The sequence below is a fragment of the Tamandua tetradactyla genome, chromosome 21 (assembly GCF_023851605.1).
Source record: "Tamandua tetradactyla isolate mTamTet1 chromosome 21, mTamTet1.pri, whole genome shotgun sequence".
Lineage (NCBI taxonomy): Eukaryota > Metazoa > Chordata > Mammalia > Pilosa > Myrmecophagidae > Tamandua > Tamandua tetradactyla.
This window is the reverse complement of record NC_135347.1, coordinates 13,925,289-13,933,711: the sequence shown is the minus strand read 5'-3', so window position 1 is coordinate 13,933,711 and position 8,423 is coordinate 13,925,289. Positions and strand designations below refer to the sequence as shown.

Sequence of the window (8,423 nt, the reverse complement as noted above, 5' to 3'; positions counted from 1 at the left end):
GATGTAGGGATGATCTGGTCCAGCTTCTCATTGCACTAGTGAGTAAACCAAGGCAGAGCACTTGAGGGATGCGAACAAAGTCCCCAGACTAGTTGGCTGATGGGGGCACAGGCCTTTGGTCTTACACCAAAGCTCTTCTTTTGGACTCTTCATGATTTGGGTTTTCAGCTATTTTTTTAAGAAGGTCAAAAGAAAGCAAGACCATAAATGCAAATGTGGAAAGCAAGTATAGGCTCTTCCTTTTCTAGTGCACAACTCTTTTGTTTCTTCATTCACTATGACCAATACAGAGAGAAGTAGAAAATCTGGACTAAGGACAACAATATTTAACACCTACAGTATTACATCTTAAACATTGTGTGGTATTTTCTTTAAATATATGTGAGGACTAACTCCAAAACAATATGTCTTTTTAAAAATGATACCAGATGGGGACAAGATGGCGGGTTCATGGTGAACATCTGTGGAGGCTTGAAAATATGTGTGCCTAGAAGCATATTTTTAAAGCAGTTTCTCTTCAAGACATCTTTTTATGCCACCTAGTATATACCTTGATTCATCATGGCAGTAGCAGCAGTAAAATGGGTGATATCAAGTAGGACTATCTTGAAAAGTTTATTTTCAATCCAAAATGGAGCTTTATATTGTGTTTGTCATAAATCTACATACTCTTCTCTTCCAGATGTCTATAATTGCAAAGTAGAACTTGCTTTGACGTCCAATGGCAGGAAGATAGTATGCTACCACCCTTCTGTGGATATTCTATATGAATACACAAAACCTATTCCTCAACCAGGTCCTGTGCATAATAATGAAAAAAAAAAACATGATCAAGTACTGAAAACCAAATTAGAAGAAAATCTTAAGCAAGGACCCATGATAGAACAGCTTAGCAAAATGTTCTTTACTTCTAAGCACCGTTGGTATCCTCATGGACAATATCACAGACGTCATAGGAAACTGAATCCCCCAAAAGAGAGATAATTTTCAAGTGCTCTTTAGGACTTAAAGGGAAATGTTATCTTTTGCCTTATTCCCCATTTGAGAAAATAAAATTTGGTGTATTTACTAATATGTTATATAGTAAAATAGTAATAAAATATCTTTTCATATTAAAAAAAGATATCAAATATCTGAGTGAGTGGCAAAAACACAGTGCTCAAAATATTTTGGAACTCTTTTTTTGAAATTTTCTTTAGAATCTACAGCACAGTTTTTGTGCATCTTCACTGGAATGATCCTTCAAAAGCGGTGAAATTTGACTAAATGCATTCTCTAATAAAGGCCACAAAAAGACTCCACTAGCCTTCTTCATTTCTCCAATGTGATAATTCAGAGAATATTGACGATTCATCTGGATTTGAGCATTTATCCAGCTGTGAGAAAGTCAATAGATCTCAGGAAACCTGTAGGGCCACAGAGCTGTGCCATCTAATCTTTGATCCTCATCATTAAATGAGTAAGTCAGTTTCCCTTCAGGACCAGATAAATAGGTCCATTGAGGTGTGATGAGAGGCCCCTCTCTGACATTTTTCTGGAATGCTTGGGGATGTCTAAAATTCCTTTTTGAAAATGGTTTCATATAGAGGTGGGAGGGTGGGGTCTGACAGGGAGAGGTTGACAAAGTAGCGAAGCCCTTTCATTCTGCTACAAATGATTGTTTTATTAATGTTGAATACCTAGTTGACCTAGTTAAGGGATTTCCAGGAGAGAATAAGCTTTCAAACAAACAAATTGTGCAGATGACCCATTTTCAGTGTCTCCCCTGGTTTTGAACGGTGTATAAGGCTGTAGAAAACAGTGTTGTGAAGCACCATTAAGAGACAGAAATAGGTCCATGCGTGTAGCCCTCTAAGGCTCTTTCCACCATCTTAAGCAGAACAAAATGTAATAGTGCTAATAGAGGAGGATTTATCATAAAACTAATGAAGTCTGAGCTTTGTGTTTCCTCAACTGCACAGGCTCCTTTGAAGTTCCTCTAGCTAATTTTTTTTGGGGGGGTGCATAGTCTGCAATCCCAGGTCTCCTTCATGGAAGGCAAGCATTCTGTCACTTGAAGCTCTCATGTACCCCCTCTAGCTAATTTTACGCTTTTAAGGTTTTTTCTTTTTTCCTAAATAAGGCCTACAAATAACATAAATTTCAGTCCCACAAAATCTGGAATGATCTCAGAGTGTGCCGTGTAGAGATTCAGCAATAGTTACACGTGCATGCCATTCTGATGTGGGTGACAGATAAAGATGCTTAGAGCTGCTTCTTTTACTTGGAGGTATGAGAAGAACCACATCTATCTTCTATAAATCAACTTGATTTCTATTTGGAAGTCCCATGTTGCTGGCATGCCCCACATTATCCTAAGTGTGGCTGCCCTGTACCATGCTCGAGACACAGCAATTGCCATCGGACTGAGAACCCCAGAGCATGCACCCAGTCTCCTTCAGCAGATTATACAACCAAAGTCCTTTGAGATTTAGGGTCCTGACCTAGTGAGGAGCACATGGTCTTTTCCAGAACTCCACAGACCTCTTTCCTCATCCATTATAAAAGGATCTCCACTTCACTGTCTTCTTCCACAACACTAATCTCTTCTCTTAACCTTTTCCTCTTCCCTCATCATTTGCAATAGATGTTTTGACCTACTGTGCCCAGGATGATGATTAACAAGTGAAATGTTACTTTGTCATTTCATGAGGGCAGGGAAGTCCTAATGTGCCAACTCTGCCAAGAAGAGAGGGGAATTTACCTTAGATTCTTTTTCTTTTTTTTTTTTGAAGAGACCAAAAAAGGGAATGAAAGAAGCAAATATTGTATTTCTATATTAAAGTAGATTGACTACTTTTATAAGGCCACATGCCATCACATGTAGCTGACCTTGCCTCAACACTTCTCAAACCACGGAGAGTAAAGGTTGTTACACACCAGAGGAGAAGACCCTTTATGAAGTTAGATGGGGAGTAGAAGACACTGCAATGGAACATTACAAGTTGCCTACAAAGGACTGTTCATTTCTAGGTTTGATCCCACGGCCAGAAAAAAGCCTTCTTGAGGGAGAAATCCCATTGCTTTACGTGGTTGGCTCAAATAAAAACTAAGTTCGAATTTTAGCCACATACTTAATGAGCCAATATTTGCAAAGACGCTGCAAATATCCTATATGTAGAAATGTTATTACTGTGTTTCAATGATCTCAATTTAATTGTTTATTTGCATTCTAACTCCAGGTTCACAATAAGATCTCTTCCCAGGTGATATGCAGCCAGGTGCATGGTGGACTACTGTGCAAAAAATAGCCACACAGCCCCTCCTGATGTCCGGCACTAAGCAAGTAAAACCTGATTGCCTTTCCCTCCCTTAGTCTGCAGGATTGCCCCAATTCAAAGGGGCAGAGGACTGGATAGACAGCCACAGGGCCAGCCCTCCTGCCCCTTGAGCTGAGGCAGTGGGGTTCAGCCGTACTGTAAATAGAGACCAGCCTAAAAAAAAAACAGTGAACTCTGTGCCAGTCAGGTTCCGTGCTCTGATTTTTAAATTTTTTTGTTATGCAGAGCTCCCCAATACAACATAAGCCACTGTACAATTAATAATGAAACAAATGAATGCCTAAGGAGGTCTTGTGCTCAAAGACGTGATGAATCAGATCTTTAGAAGAAAATCAAGCCCCTCTTAGGGCTCTTCCCAAGGCCTCAGCATACTCGGATACAAATCTAGCTGAGTGCACGCCTAAGGATTTATAGCATCTGGTTCCAGGTTGTATGCCACAACCTCGCCAAAGCAATGCTCTTGCTGATGATGTTTTGAATTTCCCCAGTATTACCCAGCAGAGTGCTGAGTACACATGAAGTATTGAATAAGTATTTCTCACTTTATTCCACCCCTCTATGGTCAGCTTCCAATTAGCGCACCCAAGCAGAGAACCTCCCCCTGAGTCAACTTGCTGTCACCGGACACCGTTTCAAGCGCACTTTGAGCTTTCTATCCCCATCGTTGTTTTATATATCTCAGGAACCCCTGGTACCTGACTATATTTAATCGTCTGACATTTTCAAGGCTTCAGTCACAGCATCACGAAATTTACACAGGATGTTTACCCTCCGTTACTCATCACATCAAGCTGGTAGCACTGGCATTTTATGGACCAGGAAACATACTCTGAAAGATAACATGACAGAAGTCAAAAGCAGAATCAAGAAAAGAATTCTTCGTACTTGAGGCTATACGTGACCCAGCGGGAAGGCAATGCCAACCATTGAAAAAGATTGACTGTATAAAAAGGATGTGATTAAATATCAATGTAGGGCGGGCCACGGTGGCTCAGCAGGGAAGAGTGCTTGCCTGCCATGCCTGAGGACCCGGGTTTGATTCCCGGTGCCTGCCCATGTAATAAAAAAAAAAAAAATCAGTGTAACCTACAGAAAACCTGTGTGTTTGGAGTTTGGAAGGTGGTAGGAGAGAGTGTTTTAGAAAAGAGCCTCTGTAGTCTAGAGTAGTGGAGAAACCTTTCCAAGGAAGTTAGTGCTTTGAATGATTGGTCAGCTGTGAAATGACTTAGGTGGATTACCAACATTCCTTCTGGAATATGAGTGCCTTCGGTATTCTATTATTCACATCCTCTGCCACTCTCAGTAGCCTGCTTATTATCAGATGAGGCTGAGAATTTACTGCCTCATGGACACCACTAGCCTAATGGCTGCAAACTGACAACAAAGAACTGCAATAAAAATGAGCCAGGAAGCAAACATGCTCACCAAAATTATTAATAGTTGTGGAAAGTTCGAAAATGCTTGCAGTATCCAGCACTGGAAAAATGGTTAAGTAAAAATAGAGTGCATGTCTTCTGACAGTGTATAGCTTTCAACAGAGATGTTTTTAAATACTGTAGGAAAATTCTTATTTTGTACTAAGCAGAAAATATGGATGTAAATTCAAATATACCTATGATTCTAAGTTAAATATTTATCAATAGGGAAAAAGAAAAAAAAAACTGAAATGTTACCTATAAATTGGTGAGGTTATAGTGATTCTATTTTACTTGATGCTTGATATGTTAAATAGATTTAAACCCCAGTTTGGCTCATCTGCAGTGGGAGAGGGTATATATATACCATTTTTAAATTTAATATCTGTGATTTATCTATAATCATTTGATATACTGAAAATAAAAAGCTCACCTATGAACTTGCTTGATCTAGCTCCATGCAGGGCCCCAGGAAGCTATCAATTTACTCAGAAAGAAATAAAATTGTAAGATTTAAAATGCCAAAAGAATAAAATAAGCCAGGATGGGGTCTTCAGCTTGACCCAAAAAAGGAGAGGTGGACTAACCCCTCCTGGGCATTGCCTCCATCGTGATCTCCTTTGAACCAGGCAAGGAATAGCCGTTGTATTTCTGCAGCCCTTGCAGGACCCATGCTGGAAAGATACCTTACTGTGAATTGTCCTCTTGGCCTCGTAAGTTCATGCAGAAACAAACTCATAAGCTAACTTTTAAATGGGCACCCACAGATTGCCAGGTTGCCCTGGGGAACCAGGCAGTAAACACAGAGTTGTGCTAACAGCCTGCCTATGTTCAAATCAACAAGCTCAAGAGTATCTTGTTCTTTATAGAGAAGCTGCTGTGTCATGACATGTATATACCTAAATCCACCTGTCTAGCCAACAAACTTCCCATTTAATTTGATCACACAGATGAAACCAGAAAACTTGCTTACGTTCTTTTTAAAACAGGTAAAATGTCCAATATAGAAAATTTGAGAGAAGAAGAAAAGGATAAAAAGATATAAAATTGTCCACAATCTTACCACCCAGAGATAAACACCATTAATATGTTGGTATATTACTTTCTAGAATTTTTCCTCTAGGTAAAAAATATTTTTCTCACATATTGTTTGGTTGTGTTTGTTTGTTTTTCATGGGCAGGCACCTGGAATCGAACCTCGGTCTCCGGCATGGCAGGCGAGAACTCTGCCTGCTGAGCCACTGAGGCCCACCCTGAAATTGTACAGTTTTATAATTTGATTTTCTTCAGTTAACATAAGCATTCACTTAGCGTTTCTTGTGTTATTAACATTTTGGGATGCATGGTTTTAATGGCTTAAAAAATTTCATTTCGTGAAAGTACTCTGATAGTTTAACCATGCTTCTCCTTAGTATCCTGCTCATTTGTGATGCCATTGTTACTGGAGGCAAACCACTCTACTGGAGTATTTTTAAGGAAACAGCTGAATTTAATTTTCTGCTAGAGAAATTAAGTATAATTTCTAATGAAAAAACCTATGTATTTTAGCTGTATAAAAATGGCCAGAATGTGTCACCTGGGGCCGGGGGTTGGGAAAGGGAGTTTTTGCTTAATGGGTGCAGTTTCTGTTTAAGTTGATGAAAAAGTTGTGGTAATGGATATTGGTGACTGTGTAACTGCTGACTACAGCAGTTTTACTTGTTATTGTAATAGTGGCTTTAGGCTATTTCCATTCCTTTACCTGTAATTACAGCTGTTACTTTAGCTTATTTTCATTCCTTTACATGATATGCTATCTTACATTAACTGAGCAATAGATACTTGTTGTAATGGTGACTTTAGACTATTCCAGTCAACTGAGTGATCTGTAACACTGCTCTAGTAACAACTCCACCTCCCCTTGGTTAAATACCATAAAAAATCCTAAACTCTTTAGACTCAAGGAGACAGATTTCATGTTTTCTTTTCTCCTGTCTCCTTAGTTGGATGCCATGTAACAAAATTCTTCCTTTTCTCAAAATCCTGTTGTCACAGCATTGATTTCTGCGTGCATTGGGTAACGAGCCCTTGCTTGGTAACAACTGGAACACGATACTCTGAAATACGTAATACACTAAATTGTACACTTGACAGTGGTTAAAATAGGAAGTCTTGAGTTGTAGATATGTTACTACAATAAAAAGTTTAAAAGGAAAAAAAAAGGCCAGTGGCAGACACTGTTGGTGTTCCACTCGGTATTTCCCTTGACTTAACCATCTACAGTGGTGGTAGACCCTTTTCTTGCCTGACAAGAACTTCTCATCTAAAGCATGGAGTCTTCCTCCTTCTCTGCCTGGGGATTTTTCTAAGGCTTTAAAGCTCCCAGAGGTAATTCTCAACCACAGAAGGCAGAATGGGTAGATAAATAACAGGACTTTCAAAAGATCTATACAAAGAAAACTACAAGAAATTGTTAAAAGAAATCACAGAAGACCTAAATAGATGGAAGGGCATACCATGCTCATGGATTGGAAGACTAAATATAGTTAAGATGTCAATTCTACCTCAGTTGATTTACAGATTCAATGCAATACCAATTAAAATCCCAATTAAAATCCCAACAACTTACTTTTCAGAAATAGAAAAACCAATAACCAAATTTATCTGGAAGGGCAGGGTGCCCCGAATAGCTAAAAGTATCCTGAGAAAAAAAAATGAAGTCGGAGGTCTCACGCTACCTGATTTTAGGGCATATTATGAAGATACAATGGTCAAAACAGCATGGTACTGGCATAAAGATAGATATACTGACCAATGGAATCGAATACAGTGTTCAGATTCTTTCTTGATTTGCAAAAACAAAAAACAAAAAACAAAACAAGCAAACAAACAAACCAGGGCTTCTTTGAAATACCAGGGCTTCTTTGACCCTCCCTGGGAAGGTTCTGAGAATTCTACATGGTTATTCAAAGTTCCTCAGTAGGTCCAAGCCCCAGTTGCCCACAGTGGCAAACCACTTATTATTAGTTTGTCTCTCTTCAGTCTCGCTTTCCCTACTCTTTCATGGTTAACTTCCTAGGATCCACTCCCACATAACTACCTAAACTCAGCCTTGTCTCAGGGTCTGCTTGGGGGAGGGGGAGGACCCAAATATAAACTACTTAGGGGGGTGCATGGGGGTTCAGTGGTAGAATGCTCACCTGCCATGCAGGAGACCTGGGTTCAATTCCCTGCATCCAAAAAAAAAGCTTACCTAGGAATGAATAGGTCAGGTAGGGATAATACTTCATGTTTTGGCCAAAAGAATATTTATTATTACTGATCATGTGCTCTATTTGGAAAATAGAAGAGCCTACATCACTAGCATACTATCTGACACCTCTTTTCTTTCTGAGCCATCCTGAATCCCTTCCAGCCCCTTTGAAAGGTCTCTCCTTGATTTCAAATGTAAATAGAAAGTCATTCTCCATTTCTTCATTGCTTATTCTTTAGTACACACACATTGTTTTTCTTTAAGTCTGTTTAGAAACAGCCTTGTCAACCTTCAGTAAGGTAACAGTTTCTGCAAAGAAACTGGAGAGGCATAGTAATTTGAAATGTCAGTGGATTTAAACAGACCAAAGTGTCTGTTAAATTCAACCAATAGGATAATGGTCTTTGTTTATACATCTGTGGCTTGATATAAACCTGCAGCAGCAGTCAAGTACCA

General features: G+C 39.2%; 1 pseudogene; it reads left to right on the top strand.

Annotated features, from left to right (window-relative positions):
• The first annotated feature begins 561 nt into the window (after positions 1-561).
• LOC143665282 (large ribosomal subunit protein mL42 pseudogene) lies at positions 562-984 on the top strand (annotated as a pseudogene).
• The last annotated feature ends 7,439 nt before the right edge of the window (positions 985-8,423 follow it).